Source organism: Uloborus diversus, chromosome 4, assembly GCF_026930045.1.
Source record: "Uloborus diversus isolate 005 chromosome 4, Udiv.v.3.1, whole genome shotgun sequence".
NCBI classification, from domain to species: domain Eukaryota; kingdom Metazoa; phylum Arthropoda; class Arachnida; order Araneae; family Uloboridae; genus Uloborus; species Uloborus diversus.
The window spans coordinates 187,618,686-187,643,030 of record NC_072734.1 but is presented as its reverse complement, the minus strand read 5'-3'; positions in this window follow the sequence as shown (position 1 = coordinate 187,643,030).

The window sequence follows — 24,345 nt, the reverse complement described above, 5'->3', positions numbered from 1 at the left end:
TGCCCCGTTTTGGGGGGAAATCATTGTTAATTTTGACGAAAACTCAAGTGGTGTTATAATTTGGCCGACACTTGGCGATATATCAACGGTCTTTTGGTCGCCAAGTTTTGTCGCCAACTTGGCGAAAAATTTGGCGATTTTTTTTAATTTTATTATTTTTTTTAATCTGGTTTCAGTTTGGACATTGTTGGTGATATTTAGAGAGTTAACTATTGAATCACATTAAAACTGCCAATAATGAGAAAATGACATTAAATTGGAGTAAAAGGAAGTCATGTGATGCACACAACAGCTCGTTATTTCTGCTTTACAAGTTTACCTTTCAGACTTCGCTGACAATGAGAATTAATTTTTACAGTTCAAAGAATTGCTTGCTGCAGTTAAACTTTGGCTAAGATTGTACTAACAATTTCAATCAATATTTACTAATAATAAAGCTGAAAATCTATCTGTCTGGATCTTTGGATCTCTGTCATTTACGCACATATCGACTAGACCGTTCGGCCGATTTTTATGAAATGTGGCACAAAATTAGTTCGCAGGAGAGGGGGAGCACTTTGGAGCGATTTTTCGAACAATCGATTTTGTTGTTTTTCTACTCCAATTTTAAGAACATTTTACCGAGAAAATTACCATAACGTGGACTAGCAAATTATCATAACGTAGACGAGCAAACTACCATATGCGACCATGGGCGAGCAAATTTACGTAGCAAATTGGCGATAAATTCATCATCCATTATTTGTAAATATACAGGCGAACCAAATGACCTTTTAATTTTCTACTAGTACTTTATAATATTCAATCTTACACTGCTGTACACTACACTGATCATGATTTATTCATAAAGTCATTACAGAGCAATTAATTAATTTCCCCTGGAAATATTCACCATTTATTTTTCAACCCTCAAAATTATATATAGCTGTTAAGAAATCTCTAAAAGAAAACTTTCTTAAAGTTCAAGTTAATACATTCATAGTTTGCTTATTTATTTTGTACTTTTTCAAGCGAACCACTAGTCTCACCCTGGGCAACACTTTTCTATAATCAAAGAGTATATGATCACAAAATATATCAAAAGGAATTTCAAAACCAAGTCAAAATTGGGTCCTTTCTCACCTTCTAAAATCGATCATTCTTTTGTTCTAAGATATGAAAGTCGAGAAATTCTCGAAATATGAAACTCAAGATAAATATTCACAAAGGAAATCGAAACCATTTTCCCTCAAGGAAAAAGTTAGTTTATAGCCTTGTTTTCTGACTTTTCCCACATATTCTATTTCGAAAACCTTAAACAAATATCCAAACTATGCTATGGTAAAAGTGTAACAGCACGGAATTGTGAAAAAGACTTTATTTTTGGTATGTTAGGTAAAACTTTGAAACCGAAGTTGAAATTTTAAATTTATGATCTTTACTTCCTTTTACCGAAAAGGAAGTATTGTATTCGCGAAAAAAAGATTTATTCAAAAATTGGCCTTAATTTCCATTTTGCTCGCCCCCGAACGAATATTAAGTTTTTGTTTCAACCCGACTACAGGTGGATGTATGCCTAAGAACGTATAGACACCCTAAATATCCATTTTGACGATACTCGAGTTAATTACAACGAGTTTTCTCGTGCTGTCCGTATGTATGTATGTATATGCGTATGTACGTATATGTGTATGAGCGTATGTATCACGCATAACTCAAGAACGGTATGTCCTAGAAAATTGAAATTTGGTACGTACTCCAAGTGGGGTCTAGTTGTGCGTCTCTCTCTTTGGTTACATTCGGATGCTCCAAAACAGGTCTTTTACACCTTTTTTTTTGGGGGGGGGGGGACTCAGTGTTCATTTCAATGCAAACACTTGGCCAAACCTTTCGCCAGGCTTCTGGTCGCCAATTTTTGTCGCCAACTTAGTAAAAAATTTGGCATGATTTTTTTTTTTTTTTTTTTGGTTTTAATTTTGCCGCTATTGGCGAGAGTTAATCATTGAATCACCTTAAAATTGCCAATATTGAGAAAATTAATGTGTATAAAACTTTTTACTTTCTTCTATATCTAATACATAGAAGAAAGTATTGGATTCGTGCAAATTTTCGAATTTCGAATTTTGACGGATTCGAACGTTTTGAGGTGTGCTGAGTCCATTTCGACTATTTTTGGAAAATGTCTGTCTGTCTGTGTGTGTGTATGTATGTGTGTATGTGTGTGTGTGTGTCACGTCTGTGTGTGACCAGTTTTTTGTGGCCGCTCTACAGCCAAAACTACCGCATGAAATCGAACGAAATTTGGTACACATATGTGCCCGTATGTGAACTTGTGCCCATTGGTTTTTGGCGCGAATTCCTCCAAGGGGGGTGGAGCAATGGGACGTTTTTTGAGTTACGCGTGCTTGCTATTCCCCAGGAAGTAACTGGCAGAATCAAACAAAATTTGGTCCATATGTTGCCATTAACAGGAACAGGTGCTGATTCAATTTTGGTGTCAATAACTCAAACGGGGGTTGAGCTATAGAACGTTTTTTTGTCGTCAATTGTGACTGCTGTATCTCAAGAAATAATGAATGGAATGAAAGAAAAATTAATCGGCAAGTAGCCCTTAGTGGCTATAAGAGCTGATTTTATTTCGGTGTCAAAAGCTGAAAAGGGGGTGGCGCAATCGAATGTTCTTTTTTTCCATTGTGAGTGCCCTATCTCAAGAAGTAATGCTACGTTCTGGATGAAATTTGGAATAAATGTGAATCTATTTGTAAATAGGCGTTGTTTCAATTTTGGCGCCCATCGCTCCATGGGGGGCTGATTTTTTTTTGTGTAAATAAAAATAGCTTTATAAATGCAACAATAAGAAAGATAAATTGTAATACTGTCGTCTGCTTATTTCACATGATTTTAATTTTTGGGAAATAATCGGAAATGTTATCGCAATGATTTAAAATTAATAACTGTTGCCATTTTATGTTTGTTAACAAATAAAACATCTAATTAATTCAAGCAAGGCTTTTAAAATAACTTTCAAGTCGTTCTTTGCTTTGCTTTTGTGGGAATTCAGGAATTCGGACGGCCGTCAGATTTTTTTTTTTTTTTTTTTTGCTGGGAATATTGCATTCTCTTCAAGCATAGGGATTGATCAGAATTCACAAGAAAGATATAGAAGAAAGTTTCGTTATGGCCACAACATACTAGTTTATTTTTGCTTTGGTTGGCAACTTACTTGGGGTGAAAATATTTCAAGTGTTTCTTTGCGCACTCCAAGTTCAAGGTACTATTTTAAATTAGCGAGAAAAGAAGTCACGTGATGCACACATCAGCTCATTTTAAATTTTTTTAGAAAATAATGCGACTCATTTTATACCCAAGCTAATGCATCAATATTGCAGAAATCATAAAATTGAACGCATAAGGTTTTTTAAATGAATAATTCAAACATAAGAAATGACACAATGCCGATTCCGAGTCACAACTGACTACAACTGTATTTATGTCGAGGACTGCATACTAAGTGCCTTGCCTCCATTATTTTATATACCGATAGATGGCAGCACCATCACCGGATCGAACAGTTAATGAGAATTTAGAACTAGTCCAGGAGCTAATAGCTACCTGGTGCTAGCACCCCCAGAGGTATCGTGTCACTTGGAGAACATTGAGACCACGAGCATATTTAACGTCGCCCAGTCCCCTTTAATGACCGACGGTAGATCTTCGACCATCGAGGTTCGAACTCAGGACCCTCCGGCCCCGAATCCGACACTCTACCGATTGGGCTACCACGACCAAACGAGACAAAACGTATGTGCTGAAGCCGGTAGAGTGGCGTAGCGGCTATGCATTGCCCTCTTACGACTAAAGTCGCGAGTTCAAACCCGTGTCCAGTATATGGATTTCAAAAAAAGAAAACAGCTAGCATTCATGTCGTGTGAATATGCGACATGTAAAAGATACTTATCAAAGATACGTATCTATTTGGTTTGGATACACTCAGCTAAGTTAAATTCCACGTGTGAAATTTCTCACCGCAAGGCCCTACTTCCTCCGTCTGATGGGAAAACGCGTCAAAATTGCGTAGCTTAAGTTACTTTAAAGTAAGTAAAAAGTAGTGCATCTCTATTTTAAAACTTATCACACTATTTTATCCAATTGACTTTATAAAATGGGTCTCTTCTCATGAAACAAGGATTACTGTACAAACATTAGCTTTTGCGACCCGAGATTTTCGCAAAAATGGAGATATTACGGAGTTTATGAGCCGAAAATTTCGCGAGTTTCATATGAACAAAACCGAAAGTTGGTGATCGATATAAAGTTGACATACGAAATGAAATATTTCGCGAGGCTTCAATTTTCGCGAATACGATGGGCTCGCAAATTTCGCAAAAATTGAAGCCTCACGAAAGTAATTGCTTTTACGGAATTAAATTTGATTCTATTTCAGTAATAATGAATCAGTTTCTTGCACCTTTCTTAAGCAGAAAGATGAAGAAATTTTGCATCAAAAATGGAGAAATATTTATCGCAGGTGCCTTAGTTATCTTAAGGACCCTGTTTTGTCGAACTTCTCCCGATGAAAAACATCGACAATAATACTTTTTCTCTTGACGCACAAAACTAAAAAAAAAAAAAAAGTTTTAAATATTCTTTCAGAATTTTCAACAGAACCCATTTGCCCAAATGCCAAATACAATGTGGCCTTTCAATGCGAAAAAGTCGTCCACCTATGAGTCGTACAGTTTTTTTTTTTTTTTCAAATTTGGAAGATGAAGTGGGGAGATATAAATGACTATGAAATAAGTAAAGCTTAAATAAATTCAATGCTTTCTATGGTATTAGTCATTGATCAACGTTACAAAGTTGATCTCTAATGGTAGTGACTAAAATGACGAAAGTTGCGTGACGGTCACAAATAGCCACGGCAAAGTGATCAGCAATTCGCGGCAACTTGTAAATCTTAGTCAACAGCAACGTCACAAAGTGAAGCTGTTGTTAAAATTAATTGTCGTTTTTATCTTTACTAATAATAAAGCTGAAAGTCTATCTGTCTGGATATCTCTGTCCGGATCTCTCTCTGTCTGTCAGGAAATCTGTGACGCACATAGCGCCTAGACCGTCCGGTCGATTTTCATGAAATTTGGCACAGAATTAGTTTGTAGCCTGGGGGGTGTACACCTCGAAGCGATTTTTCGAAAATTCGATTTTGTACTTTTTCTATTTCAATTTTAAGAACATTTTCCGGAGCGAAATTATCATAAGATAGACGAGTCAATTACCAAGTTATCATATCGTGGAACCGTTACATGGGCAAGTCAATTGGCGAGAAATTCCTCATACATTATTTGTAAATGTACAGGCGAACCAAAAGACCTTTTAATTTTCTATTACGGGCAAAGCCGTGCGGGTGACACTAGCAGGAAATAAATTGTAGCACTGAAGTCACATAGGTAATGTGAGCCATCACAACTGTGTCACTTTTTACTTTCTTCTATATCTAATACATAGAAGAAAGTATTGGATTCGTGCAAATTTTCGAATTTCGAAGGATTCGAACGTTTTGAGGTGTGCTGAGTCCATTTCGACTATTTTTGGAAAATGTCTGTCTGTCTGTGTGTGTCACGTCTGTGTGTGACCAGTTTTTTTGTGGCCACTCTACAGCAAAAACTACCGCATGAAATCGAATGAAATTTGGCACACATATGTGCCCCTATGTGAACTTGTGCCCATTGGTTTTTGGCGCGAATTCCTCCAAGGGGGTGGAGCAATGGGACGTTTTTTGAGTTACGTGTGCTTGCTATTCCTCAAGAAGTAATTGGCGGAATCAAACAAAATTTGGTCCATATGTTGACATTACCTGGAACAGGTGCTGATTCAATTTTGGTGTCAATAACTCAAACGGGGGTGGAGCTATAGAACGTTTTTTGTCGTCAATTGTGACTGCTGTATCTCAAGAAAAAATGAACGGAATGAAAGAAAAATTTATCGGCAAGTAGCTCTTAGTGGGTATAAGAGCTGATTTTATTTTGGTGTCAACAGCTAAAAAGGGGGGTAGCGCAATCGCCCGTTCTTTTTTTCCATTATGAGTGCCCTATCTCAAGAAGTAATGCTACGTTCTGGTTGAAATTTGGATGTGAATTCATATGTAAACAGGTTTTGGTCCAATTTTGACGCCAATCGCTCCAAGAGATGTTGATTTTTTTTTTTTTTTTTTTTTTTTTGCGAATAGAAAAAATAGCTTTATTAATGCAACAATAAGAAAGATCAATCGTAATAGATTGTCTTCTGCGTATTTCTCGTGATTTTAATTGTATGGAAATGATCGGAAATATTATCTCAATGATTTAAAATTTTTAACTGTTGCCATCTTATGTTTGTTAACAAATAAAATATTTGTAATTAATTCAAGCAAGGCTTTTAAAATAACTTTCAATTTTCGCTCTTTGCTTTGATTTTGCAATAATTCAGACGTTGGGATGGTCGTCAAGTTTTTGCATGTGTAATTTTGTTTTTTTTTGGGGGGGGGGGGGGGTAATATTGCTTCCTCGTCAAGCATGGGGAAGAATCAGAATTATAAGAAAGATATAGAAGAAAGTTTCGTGATGGCCACAACATACTAGTTAAGACTTGTGACCATTGTAACCTTAGAGCGGGAAAAAATAAATGGTGGGAGCAAGTCCAGTCATTGGCTAAGCAAAAGCTGAGGCAAAAACCCCGTCACGTGACTCAACAACGACGATTGGTTGCCGCGTTATACGTGAAACTTGCGAAATATACCTAATTTCTTCCAATGCTTTGCTTAAAACTCTATCATGTGACTTGAGGAGCCTTTGCTTTTCATGAATTAAGGCTTTACTCCCTCCATTTCATCTCCATTGTGACTGACAAGCAGTGACGTCATGTAACTTGCTGCGTCATGGTGCAATTTTAAGGATTTTGTTATGATGAGTAAATAGATTAAAAGTGACTTTGGAACGAGCGAGAAATAAATCAAATAAAATACGTAAGTACAAAAAAAAAAAAAAAAAAATCAAATATTGCTCACATTTAGCAGATTTGACCAGATATTTTTGAAGGTAATTTCCACTCTAAACTTAAATTGACTTAACTACATAGGCGATGTGTTTCGCAAAAAAGACCAGGGCTGTGGAGTCGGCATCGGAGTCGAAGAGTCGGAGTCGGACTGATTTTGGGATAAAGGAGTTGGAGTCGGAGTCGTTAGAAAACATACCGACTCCGATTCCGGGCTTCTTTTTTTCTTTCATTTTCACTGACTCTCCTTGCATTTTTTAAAAAGTGACTACCAATCATTTCGATTACATGTATAAAAAGCTACTAATGAGAAAATAACTGCCATTATGGCAATCAGCTAGCTTGAGTGCTTACCGAACTTTCTGTAGCCGTCCCCTAGTTTGCTTACTTTTTAACATAACTAACAGCAACTGTCAGCAAACGGTTTTGTTGCCTAAGATTTTCAAGTAATCACTTTCAAATAAAAATAGAAATAATGGTGTTTTGTTCGATCTCAGTTATAAAATAGTAAAAGGAACATAACAATTTAGTTAGTCGAGGTCCGTATAGCTCAGGTGCAAAGTTTTGAGAGTGATAGGAAAATTCAAATAAATTCTGGCGCGAAAGCGCGAATCCAAAAGATCCCACGAAATGATTTAATGTTTTTTTTTTCTTTATTAAGGCTATTTCTATAAGCTACAAGCTTGGTTCTCACTAAAAAGTATGGAACAAAATAAGTGTAAATGATTTCTTGGTTACAACACGCAATAATTGCAGTTAATCTTAAATTCTTCATATTAAGATTAATTCTAAAGCAGGCAATAAAATTTAAATTAAAAACGTAGCGAAGAAGAAAAATGGTATGGTAAAAGCTATTCGTACAAATTTGTATACCGCAGCATTTTGTGTAAAATTTGCTCCTGACGTATATGTGCCCAATTTTCGTTCAAATTTTATTGATGAAATATAATTTAAAATATATTCGGGAAAATTTTCAGAATTAAAGTATTTATATTTTTATAAACTCTGAAACTAACTTTGTGTGTCTCCTACCAGTTGGGTGCCAGCCGGGGCAACCCCCCCCCCCACCCCTCTCAAGAACGTAGAGTTAGAAAAAAACCTTTTTTTTTTCTCTCAAGTTACAGCTTTATAAAATTCAAAGCACACGATTTGATCAATATCTATTTATTAACATTAAAAAGGGGAAAATTACAAGCAATCCTTTTCAATTTTTTAAAGGGATTTTTAAGTCATCCCACTTTTAAACTCGTTACTATTGGAAAATTTGATTTTTAAATTGAATTTCTAACGCTATATACGTCTTGGGTGTACAATAAAATGCAACATTTTCTTAAAAAAGAATTATTTCAGTCTCTGTTTAGAGGTTTTCCCCTTTCCCCTGAAGAGACAGAAGGAATTGAAAAAATACAATTTAAAAAAAAATCCGGAGTCAGAGTCGGGCGTTTCAAAATCCAGGAGTCGGGGTCGGAGTCGGTCATTTTTCTTCCGACTCCGCAGCCCTGAAAAAAAAAACAATTTTTTTTAAAAAACCTCAAAAATATAGTTAGTAGAAGTTATAATGTTTAATAGTAAGAAATCTAAAGCCTACTTAACTTTTTAAAGGGAAAATATTGCTTTTGACAACCGTTTAATTTAAAGGTCACGTAATCTTATTATTAACTTTTTCACGTATGAAAAAACACAAAATTGTATTTTTAAATGCAGATAATTGCAATGCGTCTGAAAAACCTCATTCTTTTTTATTTTATGAACTTAATGTTTCCAACAACTTCTCCTAAACTTTTCGTAAACGAAAAATACAACAGTTGTTTAAATTTAAAAATCATGTATTAAAATGTATTTAAGGTTTTTCCATCGCTTCGTGAATCCCACTTGAATCAAGATACAGCGAAGTACTTATTTCGCGTCCTTAAATTCCAATTTCACAGATGAATAGCTTTGTATGACTTTTTTTAAACAATTTAAAACAACCAATAGCAAGGAGGGGAAAAAATAATTTATTTTTAATTTTCCGGTACAGTGCTTCATAAATAACTTCGTTATTTGATTTTTTTCTCTTTTGATACAGACTAAAACTGTTTAAAGCAAGGATATCAAATATTCTATCATTTTCCCAGAAGTATTAATATTATACGGTATGAGTTCATCCAACTAGATTTAAAGGGGGTTGAATTCGGGAATTCCAACCGGTTTTGAAAAACGGCGTATTTGTCTGCTTTAATGTCAGTACAAGCGAACAAGATCTTTGTATATTTATACATTGGTTTTATTTGTACAAATCATTTTAAGCAAATTGTGCATAGCGTGAAAATAAATTGCTCCAAGTTCAAAAAAAAAAAAAAAAAAAACAGAATTACTAGAAGACGGGTAAACGCAAAGTTTTAGAAGTTATTATTATTATTTTCTTTCGTTTTTTCACCTTCGTGTGGATGTGTGTTTATTTTTTTGAAGGGGGGGGGGGGGTTCGTATATTAAATCATTGTAAATACACTTTTAAATATAGTCCATTACAAGTAAAGTTTCCTTACGTGTATACTCTAAAAAATTGATTGAACTCAAACTGAGAAAGTTCAAATTATATATTCTAACAATGAGCAATAAGTAATATTAAAATTCCGATATATTTTAATGTTGTCTTTCAAGGAGACCTTTTTCAAGCATGTAGGGGAAGATGGGGGAAAAGGAAATAAAGGGGCAAAGTGAAATATTTACTCCGCTTTTAGTATCACTTACCTAGTAATATTTTAACTATGTAGCAACATACGTAGTCTATTCCAGTCAAGAAAAGTTTACCTCTGAAATTCAAAGCACATGAAAATACAATCAATTTTTAAAAATTGGTACTCAGATAATTAATAATTGGTACTTGTAATATTTTTTGTAAGTCAAAAATTATTTTGATATAATTAAATGATAAAGTTCTTGTTATTAACATTTTAAATATTAATTGTGACCTTCTAATAGTCGGTACATTATTTATTTAGTTAATATTCAGCTTATTTGTATTTTTAATCTTTTTCACAGTTAGTCAAATGCACGCGCGGCAAAGTGAAATAAATTCATTTTGGTTACTCATTTAATCATTTACTAAATCACTTACGTATTCATTGATTAAATAATTTATTTACATCTTTCATTTAATAATTCTCTTGTTACTTCATTCATTCATTTTCATTCATTTATCCGTTATTAAAATCTGCTTTAAAAAAAAGTTATAATTCGAATTCAATGAAACATGGAAGTTTCAAACACATTCTATTAGACGCGGAAAAAAAATTCTCTTTGTTTTGGTATTAAATTTCAAAATTTTTAACTTTGTTTTCACTGCAAAAATCGCGAAAAACCTTTTAGAGGTTTTCAAATAATATCTTCGTTAATTAGTGTCATCCGAAGATGCAACCTAGCTAAGAACACTCTCAATCAACTCTCCTTTCGAACAACGGTTTTTTTTTTTTTTTTTTTTTTTTTTTTCAAAATCGGTCCTTTCCTTTAGGCGCTAGAGAGCCATAGACAGAAACACAGACCCGTCATACTTATAACCTCCTTCCTTTAAGTGTCGGGGGTTAAAATCGCAATGATTTAAAATTTTTATCTGCTGCCAGTTTCTATTTAATCTTTACTAATAATAAAGCTGAAAGTCTCTCTGTCCGGAGGATGTCTGGATGTCTGTAGGATGTCTGTGACGCGCATAGCGCCTAAACCGTTCGGCCGATTTTCATGAAATTTGGCACAAAGTTAGTATGTAGCATGGGGGTGTGCACCTCGAAGCGATTTTTCGAAAGTTCGATGTGGTTCTTTTTCTATTCCAATTTTAAGAAAAAAAATATCATAAGATGAACGAGTAAATTACGAAATTATCATAACGTGGAACCGTAACATGGCCACAAGCCAATTGGCGAGATACGAAATTATCATAACGTGGAACCGTAAGATGGGTACAAGCTAACTGGCGAGAAAATTCACCATACATTATTTGTAAATATACAGGCGAACCAAAAGACCTTTCGATTTTTCTATTGCGGGCAAAGCCGTGCGGGTGTCACTAGTAGCAAATAAAATACTTGACTTTGATTTTGAATTATATAAGGCATTTAAAAAGATTTTCATTCTCCCCTCTTGATTCTACAGTTGCTACTCAGTCGGGGTTTTTTATTTTTTTTTTAACTTTACCGTTGTTATTTTTATTTGATATCAATCTTAAATGATGGGAATTTGAAATCTGAAAATTTTGCACTCAGCTGAAGTTTTGCAGTTTAATTTCATCCATATAAGTTTTTCCTGAAAAAAAGGAATTTTTACACACACAAAAAGAAAAATTAAAACTTTTTTTAATGTAATGTCTGCTTTAAGTAAGAACTGAAAAAATATGAATGAAATCCAACCGCAGACAATTTTTAACTATGGCGGCGACATTGGTAATCTGAAAAATCAGAGAAACATCAATCTTTTTTCAAGTGAGGAAAATAAACAATTCGCGATTGCTCAAAAAAAAAAAAAAAAAAAAAAAAACATTCTAAAATGTGCACCAGGTGATAGCAACTGAAACACTATTTTTTTACCCATGAGTGCACTACACATTTAAATTCAAAACTAATTTTTTCGCCAAATTGCATTCGTCTGGAGAACTTTTGAAATAAATTTTGCAATTGACGTACGAGTCTACTGTACGTAATAAAATGTCCTAAGCCCTGCATAAAAATCCTGACGAGAATTTTATAGCTCTCACCCAATCTTCAACTTCTGAACGAAATATTGAACTCTTTCAGCATCTCATATAAATACGTAATTCAACTCCGAGATCGTAAAAAAGAGATCGAATTCCAAAGAAAACTTGAATATTTCTCCTCTAACCGTCTAAATTTGCTTTTTTGTCTAAAAGAGCCGTATTTCTTCAATTTTTATTTTCCTGCAGACAAATACTATGCATAGACAAGACTATTAATATTTCCTATTTCCTGACATATGTAGCCAATGAGTAAGAAATCAATGTTCATGGGAAGTTATTTTTGATTTCTTAAGATGCAAGGTTAGTTCGTTTCATATTTGAAATTTAAAGTAGGCAGAGAAAGCTTTTGACGGTAGGTTATAGTTTTCCAAACTACATAAATACAAGTATCTAAACTACATGTCAAGAATGGGGTTCTTTCCTTCTGTCAAAAGCACTACTTTTAGTCACTGAAATTGATAGAATAAGCAAAAAAAAAAAAACATGGATCCAGAAAATTCTTTCTTTTTCCCAACAGTTATTTTTTAATTATTTTTTCAAAATGTCCGATTTTGCAAACAAGGCGTGGTCTTGATGACGTCACAAATGATGCTCTTTGGTGCATTTTGTACCGCGTTTCCATGTTATGATAATCAAGAGGCGAATTAATATTGCGCTTTACGCTTGCTATCAACCCTATCGTTGCCAGTACACGTGAGTAAAGATGCGAATTAAATATTTTGCTCTGAATAGAAACAGAGAAGGGCATTTCATCATTTGTGATGTCATCGCAAGAAATGTAAACAATGAAGGCGCAACGATTTAAGTTTTTTTTTTTTTTTTTTTAATATTAAACTTAAACAAATTATTTTAAAAAATGGTTAGATCCTTCGTTTTTAGCATGTTCTTTCAGAAAAAAAAACTTTTAAAATTTTGGAAAAGACCCCATTAGTATAAAATTTATAGAATTGTCATCGGGAAAATATTATTTTGTGTTCTAATTCTACGACAACATTTTCCTCGCTATGACGATGTTGATATCATTATTTCAATAATTAGCATCAATTGGTCTTTACATGGGAATGACATTTTTACATTAACATTATTTTTTTCAATAAAATAAATAGATTTTTCACGCAATATATAGGGGAATGTAGGGCAAAGTGAAATAGCGGGGCAAAGTGAAATGGTGAAATATTTACTCTGCTTTTAGCGTCACCTGTCTGGTAATATTTTAAATGTAAAGAAACACATATAATCTACTACAGTCAGGAAAAAAAATACAACCGATAATTAAAGCATATGATAATGTACAGGCAATTTTCAAAAATTGATTACTCATATTGTAATATTTTGTTGCAAGTCAAAAATTATTTTTGTTATTATAAAAGGATAAAGTTTTTGTAAATACCATTTCAAATATCTACTGAGACTTTCTAATAATACTCTGTGAAATATTTATTTAGTTAATATTACACTTATTTGTTTTTACTTTGAATGTTTCCTGCAATTAATCAAGTACATGCGGGGCAAAGAGAAATAGTTGATTTTGTTTACTCGCTCAATCATTTGCTAAAACACTTACGCATTTATCTATTAATTTATTCAATGACATCCCTCCATTTAGTAATTCACTTATTTATTCATTCATTCACTTGTTTTCTTATTCATTCACTCCTTTAATTGTTCTTAATTTAATTTTCAGTTTATAGTTTCAGTATATTTTCATTTATGCATTAAACCTTTTATTTACTGGTTCATTTGATCAAAAATATTCTCTTTGATTGAATAGAAAATGTTTCGTTAGAAAAATGTTTTATTTTTTCACTTTGCCCCATGGAAAAAAAAGTGAACATTTTCCACTAAATTTACTGCCCAAAATAAAAAATAACGTTTCAATGCAAGTTTTATCCATAAAATATTTTTTTTTCCTTGCGTACAGTAATTTTAAAAAATAAATTTCCAATTTATTCATTTAGAAAAATCTCAGTCGTCTTAACTATTTCACTTTGCCCCACATTCCCCTGCTAAATTATATGTGCTATACATTTAATAAGAGAAGGAAAGCAGAAAATAATTTTAAAAAGTCAAATATGCACTTGATTTTTAAAGGGGGAGGGGGCAACTGACCCACCCTAATTCCCCAAATCACAGACATGCAGCTACCCTGCAAAAGATGAGTACCCCCCCCCCTTTCCCCATTTAATTCAAAAGATGAGTCCCCCTCTTTCCCTAACTACTGTGAAAGATGAGTTCCCCCCTTTCCACTACAGCACTGTATACATACATACATGCATACAGAATACACAGAGAGAGAGGGGGGGATGAGTTACAAAAGATCGATGCACTTTAGTCACATGGTGCTCAAAATTTTGTACGATAAGCATTTTGCTAACAAATTAAATTTCTACATAAACTGGTTAATTTTCGTTACTGCTAAGACAGCCTCATGTACGGCAACATAAAATTTTCTGTTAAAAGTAATTCATAATCAACAGTTAAATTTCTTTGAACTGTATTTCGCAAGACAAACAAATATCTCATGTTGTTTATTTTGATCGAGAGAGGAAGAGATTAGGCCAATTATATCAGTTTTAAGTGGCTTATAACGTCTAGATACGGAAGCTTGCTGACTAGTTTCTGGAACAACATGGATCACGAAATAGGACTTGAATAATCCGTGATGATTATTCAAGCACTAACATTCCCAATTTAATTGATCCTATTTTAAAGGTAATAGAAATGTTCCTCTGATGTCGCCCTTATTTTCTCGTAATAACTTGAGACTTTGAAGAAATGTTGTTTTAAAAATTGACTAAATGCTCTGTAATCATGAGATTAAGTCACTAAAAAGTCCTAACTATCATCTTCTTTGTGAGTTGAAATAAATTGACATTGGAGAAGGTGACTCTCAAAAAACATTAATTATAAGTTCAGCAAATTTCAGTAAAAGATAGAAACTGTTTTTTTTTAAACACGTAACACGATAAAACAAATAAGTTTCGTTTTCTTATTCATTTTAGTTAAAGTTAAGAAATATTTTTGGAACTATCTGCTGAAATACTAATTTAGTTAATTAAGGAGGCGACTGCAAAATACAAAACTGGCGAAAATTTATATAAAAAAAACCCGTGAATTTTAAAGTTTATTGTTTTTGTTTTACTAGTCTTAGAGACTAGTGAGGAATTGTTTGGCGAATAAATTAGCCTACCTGGTCATTATAGTACTTTTCTTTACTGCTTTTATATGCTTTGGTACATTAAATGCAATTAATTTTTAGTGCACGTACATCCTGAATGTATGTTCCCTCTTTGTACGTTTGTGTCACACTTTATGTACATACAATAGTTTTTAAGCAAAGACAATTGTTTTCTTATTTGCACCACATTTTATGCCTTTTTCGAGTTATCCGTGATTTTCATTATCCGCGGTAACCGTGCCACCCACCGTATTACCCCGCATTATCCGGCATGCCGGAAAAAAAGAGGTTGACCAGCATGCCGAGAAATTCGAATTTTCTGGCATTCCGGATAATTCGAGGTTTGTTTTGCACTGAAACAAAAGTAAATTTCCCCAATCAGTTCCAATCAGAGAGCAAACCACTGTAAGGGAAAAAAATTAATAAATCCCAAAAGTAACCTTCTATCGAAAAATGCGTGTATTGCATGTAATATTTGCTTGTTATTTATCGTAGGTAATTTTTTATGGATTTAATTGTATACCAATAAAGTAATCAATTCACAAGCAATTATTGTTGCTGCATTTTGTTCATATTTTTTTCAAAATTAATTTATTTAAAAAATAATTTAATAAATTAATTTAGGTTCCTTTTAGAGAGGTAAGTTTAATTTTTATTTATTTAATATCGTAAATTCTTTAGCACTAGTTTAGTGGCGGTAACTTACTGCTTAAATATTTGCTTACTTAGTTTTAATTTAGTTTTTATAAAATTATTCGTTATTAAACAGTATTTTTCTTGTTAAAATAACAAATGGCATTGTTGGTAAATATTTTTTAAAAAATTAAACTGTTTATTAATATTAATAAGATATGCAGGTGACTTATATTAATTTTTAAGCTGAACATATTTTTCATAGTATTTTTTTCCCCCTGACCTCGATTTTCCGGCATGCCGAAAAGGACCAGGCAAGTGTTATTGAAAATCTGGTGACCACCGAATTTTGCGGCATGCCGGATAATGCGGGGTAATACGGCAATTCCACGGATGATCGGGAGTGCACTGAACTTCTAACGTTTCTTCGAGCAGAATATTGTTAGAAAACATGAAATGATTACTGCAAACTAGAGACGTACCGAGTACTCGGTAACTACTCGGTACTCGGCCTACTCGGCCAATTTGCAGAGTACTCGGTACTCGGCGAAATTCTGATCAGATACTCGGCCAATACCGAGTAGTTGCAAAATATTGAATATTGTCCAAGACAGATACTAAAATTTATATATAAAAAAAGAGCAAGCATTATATTCTGCAAACATTTACAATTAAAATTTATAAGTCAAATTTAAATTTTGAGAATAATGAAGTTTGTAATGCTTCAATGGAATAAATCTTTATTTTAATGTCCCCAAAGTAAATAAAACTTATTTATTAAAAATTATGCAAAAAAGATAAGTATAGAAAATATGGAATTTTTATATTAAAAATGTATTTTTGCTACAAACAAAAATTAGTTATAAAAAATATAAAAATACCTTTGCTTAAAAAATAAAAGGAAATAATACAACGTTGAAAACACAGTGCAAGAACACTGCAGACACGTGTTTTGGCGTTACAAGGAATTCCTTTTTCAATGCACAACATGGGAGCTCGTGGATTTAAAGGCATCCGACAAAAGTCGGATTTTTTTGTCAAATGTCTTTACGTTCTTTACCTCACATGTTATGCACTGAAAAAGACATTCCTTGTAACGGGGGGGGGGGGGCAGAAACACGTGTCTGCAGTGGTCCTGCACATTTGTTTTATCTGCTTTTAAAAATTATTTATGTTTGGCAGACTAGAATTATAATTGATTGGTATGCAGTGAAACCCCTCCTAACGGACACCTCTCAAAGGTGGCGGACACCCCTCTTATGCAGACAATTTTTAATTCCCCAGCTCCAATACAAATAACATTATTAAACCTCTGTCCTGTGGACACCTCTCTGTTGCGGAAAAAAAATTGTCCTGTTAGTGTCCGCATTAGAGGGATTTTACTGTAATTTGTTTTAATTCCAACTTGATTATCATACCTTTTATTTATTTAAAAAAAAAAAAAAATTGTAAAATTTTTGACACAAACAAAATTTTTTATGTAACGCATAATTAAATTTCAGCAGGAATTTAATTTCAAAAACTATTATATGGACAAGGAGGTCTATAATACTATTCCAATAAGTTCAAAATTCATCACATGTGTGTCGGTGGTTCTACTTAAAACATAATTGGTACTCGGTAACTCGGCCGAGTAGTAAAAGGCCGAGTACTCGGTAACTCGGTACTTGGCCGAGTAGTGAAAGGCCGAGTACTCGGTACTCGGCCAAAGTGCTACTCGGTACGTCTCTACTGCAAACAATTGTTAGATCAAACCAGACCTGACAGCATTGTGAAGGCTACAATGATCCTAGTTGCAGCATTACGACGCTGCCAGATTCTGATTTGCCTCAACTATAATCTGAGGTATCTTGGGAACATTGGTATGGGGGGGGGGGCAATACCAGTCACTGCACAACATCAGTTGGATGCCATTGCTTACTCTTGACAAGATTTTGAATATTAAGTTGTGAGTGACAAAGCGCACCTCAGGTCACTTTGAATAGCCTGACTTGCTCGATACTTTGGCTTTATTTATGCTAATGCTGAAATTTTTGATTTGCTGATATGAACAGATGAAAAACAACACCATAAACCTCAAAAAGAAAAAAAAAATAATAATAATAATAATTTGAATTTTGACATCCTGAATTCTAATTATGTTTTTCGCAATAAATCACGAGTGTCTGTATGTAGACGTGTATGTTTGTGTCTGTGTGCATTCATGAGTGTGTGTGAATGTGTGTGTATGTATGCGTATGTGTGTGTAGGTGTGAGTGTGTAGGTGTGTGTAGGATATGGACGTAACCTGGAGACGGTTTTCGCTAGAGGAGCAGCATCAGGACGGGCGGGCCGATCGACGGTGCTGCTGCAGATGAAGGCGGGAAGAAAATAAAATCATACGAATTCAAAACAGTCAAATGAGAAAAATAAACAATGTGATTGCTCAAAAAAAAAACTGTGGTAATGTCAAAAATATTCATACGTAATAAAAATTGTGAGTAAGTTATAGCTAGTTATACTGTTTTAACTATTTGCTTTTTTAAGTTCATGCCTCCCTTGAAATCCTTCTAGGTCACAAAGGTTGAGAAACACTTTTCTAAGAAGGTCGAGTATATCAAGAACACAAAAAGGTAAGAAATGAAAGAATCAAAGTCAAAATTAAATATTTTTTTTTTTTTTTTTTTGACCATAAAAGACCTGAATTTATGGTGGAAAAAATTTAAAAAAGGGATGACGGAAAAGGACTTGTGGAGAAACGTAACCTTGGCTAGAAAAACTCTGAAACACTCCTATGGATTTGTCGGAAAGCAACACTTGATTTTTTGAACTGAGTTTATGAATATAAGTAGTATTTTCTGAAACATTGGTGTGCAATTTTGTGATAACGCTGCCTATCTTAACTTTCTACGTAAAACGCAAGAGAAACAGCAAAATTAAATTCATCTTTTAGACGAATCAGTCTCGTCAAGGAAAAAAATGTATCCCAGCCATTCAGAAGAATATCTGAATCAAAATTATTTTTTATTTTCTAGATGTTTTATTTATTTGAAAAACAGAATCATTTATGTTTATACGACTAATATATATATATATATATATATATATATATATATATATATATATATATATATATATATATACTTTTTTTTTAACCAAGTGAGAAAATAACATGCAAGGTCTATAAAACTGTATCTGTTTTTGTGAGATTGCACCTTTGGAGTAACTTCAGCACCTTTTGAGCGTTTAAAACATGTAAACCCATTGTTTTATTTATTTTTCTTTGCTCTTTTTTCCCCCTAAATCTGAGAGCTTTAGAATACATTTGCAGATATCAAATGCTAATTTTCTGAAACAAACTAAGGATTTAAGACAAAACGTTAAAAAACGGGTGGGGCTTTACATTGAACTAACGAAAAAATAATTTGCGTTATGTTTCAAACTAAACCTTCCAGTCTCTGAAAACAAACGTTATATCAATCACGCAACACCTTACACAAACTTTAGTGTAAGAAGCGAAATGAACAGTCGTTGATTACGTAACAAATATTCCCTTTTGTGATAAAAATATTGTTTTAAATATCCAGCAACTGCATACTAATTTTCGCTTCCATTATTTTTTTCTAACCGAAATTAAATGTATCTGTACAGGCCAAACATAACAACAAAAATATAACAGAGCATTATACGGTAGCAAAAACAAATATTTCATAGAGGCAGTGGGATAACTTCTAATTTGAAAAAAAAAAAAAAAAAATTGGCTCATAAGAGTCATTTATATTTATGAACCAGGTGTAAATTACGTGCGAACAATTTAACAGAGTGTTGCTAATCCGAGATAAAACTCATTTGAATTTTAATGGATGTTTAACGTTTGATGCCATTTAGAGATAACGAATTCAGATGAGATAACAGAGATTGTTGGAAGAATATTAAATTCTGAAAACCACAATTTGATTTAAAACCACTATAAACCCACAACTTCAGTTTTTAATCATGACATAGTTAAAAAGGAAAGTAAGGGAATGTGGGGTAAAGTAAAATAGTTATGATGACTGAGATTTTCAAAATGAACAAATGGGAAATTTGTTTCGAAATCACAATACATAAAGAGAGAGCATTGTATTTTATAATAAAAATTGCATTGGAACTTCTTTGTTTGGCATAAAATTGTTCTTTCAAATAGAAATGTTAATTTTTCACTTTTTTTATGGGGCAAAGTGAAAAATGAAATATTTTTCGAATGAAAAATTCTTTATTCGATTGTGAAAAATATTTTTGAACAAATAAATGAGCAAGTAAAAGGCTAATTGAATAAATGTAAAGATGATGAAACAATACACTGATAAATAAATTAATTAATTAATCCCAATAGGTCCCAATTAATATTTAAAGCATTAATATCAAGAACTTTATCACTTAATCATTTAATAATATAAAAGCAATTTTCGACTGACAACAAAATATTACAATTTGTGATTAAAGTGAAAAACAACGTAAATAAAGCACAAATTCTCTGATGAATGCAAGAGTTCTCTTGCAAGAGAACTCTTGCATCTTTTGGTTGTATTGGTGAGCTTTTTGCACTGATGAAGAGGCTCCATTGTAGCCTTGAAATAGCTATATGCTGTATCTACTCCAATATTTGTGCTTTATTTACGTTGTTTTTCACTTTAATCATATTGTAGCACAAAGCTTATATGAAAAATTTTTCATATATTACAATTTGTGTTTCAATTTTTGAAAATTGCTTGTATTATCATATACTTTGATTTTCAGAGGCAATTTTTTCTTGACTGGAATGGACTTCATATGTTACAACATAGTTAAAATATCACTAGGTAGGTGGCGCTAAAAGTGGAGTATATATTTCACCATTTCACTTTGCCCCACGTTCCCCTACTTAACTATGTTGTTTAAGATAAATAAATACCTTTGTGCTGTAAAGTAAAGTAAGAAATAACAGCGTGGAAAAGCACAAATTTCAGATTACTGCAGACACGTGTTTCTTTTTTCAATACAAAAAGGAATGAGCTTATGGATGAAAAGACATCCGACAAATTTTTTGTTTGAAAGAATTTGTTTGAAAGAAATTGTCTTTTTGCTTTTGCTTTGTGCTTTTTTACGTTGTTATTTCTTAATCTATGCTGCTTAAGTTTGAAAATAACAAAAATGCATAAATATCCGTTAAATTATTAGGTTATGAAATCGCTAACTTGCACACAATTTGTAATTAGTAAACCGTAAATTGGGTTACGATTCCTATGTTTATATGCTCATCCAGAACTAAACGAGACTAATTTCCGGGGCTCAATTATCACTCTCTACCATCTCGATGAAAACTCATTCTCAGTTTGCTTTATCTGAAAATCTTTCCAACAAACATTTTTACATTTAGCTAATAATAATAAAAATTATTTTTTTTACTACTTGAATTTGAAACAAGTATTGAATCAAACAAAACTAAGTAGTGCATATTGGGTAACGTTGTACCCTATTTAAGTCGAAATAAAATATACATACTGCCATTTTACAATAGTATATTTTAATGATCATTAAATATGACGGCATTCTTTTAAAGAAGCCTTAAATGAAATATTTTGCAAAATGAGTTATTTCTAAATGTTTGCAAGTGTATTAAGTGTATATGTCTTTCTATAGTAATGTACAATAAAGTATACCAAGCTAATCGATCATATTATTTTCTAAAAACAAAATAATCTCTTAAACCAAAGAAAATGATTTGCAAGATAAATGAGACGGCTATTTATTAAACAAACCAAAATTTGAAGCTAAAAAACTCAAAGTAATTTTCAATGTTGATAAATGACAACCACTTTTCATTTTAGAAACAAAAGAAGACAGTGATTCCCTTGTTCGTAGCCATTAATAATTACGGTGCCTTTTTTTATCTATAAGTTTAAGGCGATTATTTTTCACTGCAATCGATTTTTTTAGGTGCATTTTTTTTTTTCCATTTCCAGATTTAATAAATTTATTTGCAAGGAAAACGTTTGAGGTTTTAATACTAACTTTAAAGGGAAGAATTTGTATGATTTAGCGTTGTCTTCTTTTTTATGTGAGCATATTAGCGAAGTAAGAAAATTTAAATTAACCTGATGATTTTTCGTACTCTTCCAATAAAAATGGGCATTTGTATTTAAACCTATAAATATAGAAGTATCCTCTGTATAAGATGCAAATTCATTTATTATTATTATTATTTGTTTGAAAACCGGAACATCTGGAAAGCCTACTAATTAGTGATACGTCTAACCTACTGCAACTTAGACCGTTGTTTCTAGTCACAATGCACAGCATCACTGCTTGAACTAGTATAAACGAGCTAATGTGTGCATCACATGACTTCCTTTTGCGCTAATTTAGTGATAACAGTGCCTTGGACTGGGAGTAAGCAAAGAAACACTTTAAATATTTTCACCAGACGTTTGTTGCGAACCGAAGCAAAAGAAAAAGTTTTATACAGATAAATTTTCCCAATACTGGCAATTTCAATGTGATTCAATGGTTAACTCTCTAAATATCGCCAATAGTGGTCAAAATTAAACCAAATTGTTTAAAAAACCGCCAAATTTTTCACCAAGTTGGCGAAAAAAACTAGGTGACCAAAAGCTTGGCGATATATCGCCAAGTGTTTGCCTAATTATAACACCACTTGAGTTCGCATTAAAATTAAAAATGATTTCCCCCCAAAAAAGGTGTTAAGACCCCTTTTGGAGCATCCGAATGCAACCAAAAGAGGAGGTGCACAACTAGATCCCACTAGGAGTCTACATACCAATTTTCAATTTTTTAGGACATACCGTTTCTGAGTTATGCGAGATACATACGCACATACAAACATACTTACGTACATACGGACGTCACGAGAAAACTCGTGTATTTAACTCAGGTATCGTCAAAATGGATATTTCGGGTGTCTCTACCTTCTTAGGCTATATCCACGTATGGTAGGCTTGAAAAAAGAAACTCAATATTCATTCCGGGGCGAGCAAAATGGAAATTAAGGCCGATTTTTGGGTCAAATTTTTTTCGCGAATACAATACCTCCTTTACCATGTAAAAGGAAGTAAAAATTTATAGGTGCCCCATATTAGGAAACATATTTGAATTGTGATATTTTTAGCGCAAACATAATTTCAAAATTAAATAGAAACAAAGGGTCATGCAAATGCCAAAATACCAGTCAAATGTGTCGCAGCAAGTACTTTTTAAAGCTTTTTAGGATCAACATCCGGAAGGAGGTTAGGATCCAAGGTTTCACGTTTTATTACAAAATTATCATCATTTTGTAAAAAGTGTTCATAATTTATATTTTACTAGTATTCTAATTGTCATGTAAATGATAAGAATCAAAAACGCTTGCCATGAAAGTGAAATTAAACTTGTCAGAAATCAGAAAAATGCACATCATAGAAACGCTCCTTTAATCAAAATTTTCTTTTCCAGTAAATTGTTCACTTATTGAAACATATCACCTACTCATAACAAAAAGTTCTGTCTAGAACTAGACAAGCCTAGTTTCCCGTATACTACTTTCTAGTGCCTGATCAATATTCTCAAAAATAGCTAAAGTCGCAAATTTTTTCAAACATATTTTTAAAATACTTTAAGTTGATTTCTAGGAATAAAATATTCCTCACTCATCTAAAAAAAATTGATGCGTAAAAAAAAAGAAAAAAAAACCGAACAAATAAAATAGCAGCAACTTTTAAGCAAAGCAGCTAATACACTTCTTTCCATTCAAAAAAAATCTTTAACAGCTTTCAAAACAAAAAAATAATAATTAAAATTAATAAGCTCATTAAAATAAATACATTATATAAAAAAAAATCGTCTTTTTCCCCTGTTGCCAAAAACATTTATTTAAATGAATTAATGCACTTACCAAAACAAAACAACAACAAAAAAGAAAAAAACAATAAAATGTCAACTTAAAGAAATAATTTTCATTGTCAAAAAAAAAAAAATCGTCTGCGCATATCTTTATGTAGAAACATAAATGACTTCGAGTTTATTCGCCAAAAACTGAGTACCAAAATTGAAACTTTAGCGTAAAAATAAAAACAAGTCATATCAACAATAATTATTTCACAGTTAAAACCATAGCTGCGGAGTCGGAGTCGAAGTCAATCTCATTTTGAGATGAAGGAGTCGGAGTTGAGTATTTAAGAATCGGAGTCAGTCATTTGTCCTCCGAGTATAAATTTTTGCCAAAGCTACGAAGTCAGAGTCGAAGTCGGGGAATCGAAGTCGGGGAGTCGGAGTCCGATTAACTATCGGGCACAGGAGTCGGAGTCGGAATCAAGTGCCCCTAAATTCTCGGAGTCGGAGTCTGAAGTTTGGCGTCAAGAGCTATTCCCAACAAAATTTTTTTTGAAGTAAATCCGCCTTCAAGTACGGAATCTACACTGACTTTCAGTTTCCCCGTAGGCGCTATTGTTAAGGGATTTGAACTGTTCAAAATTGAACGGAAAATTGTTCAAATCAAAAATATATTTTACATACAAGTTTTTCATCAAAAGCTTTTTCCTACAAAGTTTGTTTGAAGCAAATTCGCCTCACAGTTCGGAATTGCCTTGAATTTCCCCGTAGACGCTAATGTTAAGTTTTTTTGAACTGTTCAAAATTGAACAAAAATAGTTCAAATCAAAAAGTAAAATATGGGAATGAGGTGTCCTCGCCGAGATCTTTCGAACAAAAAAAAGTTTTTTCGAATCGGACTATTCATTCAAAAGTTAATAGGGGGGGGGGGGGGACAGACCGACAGACAAACATTTTCCCCATCTCAATACCCTAC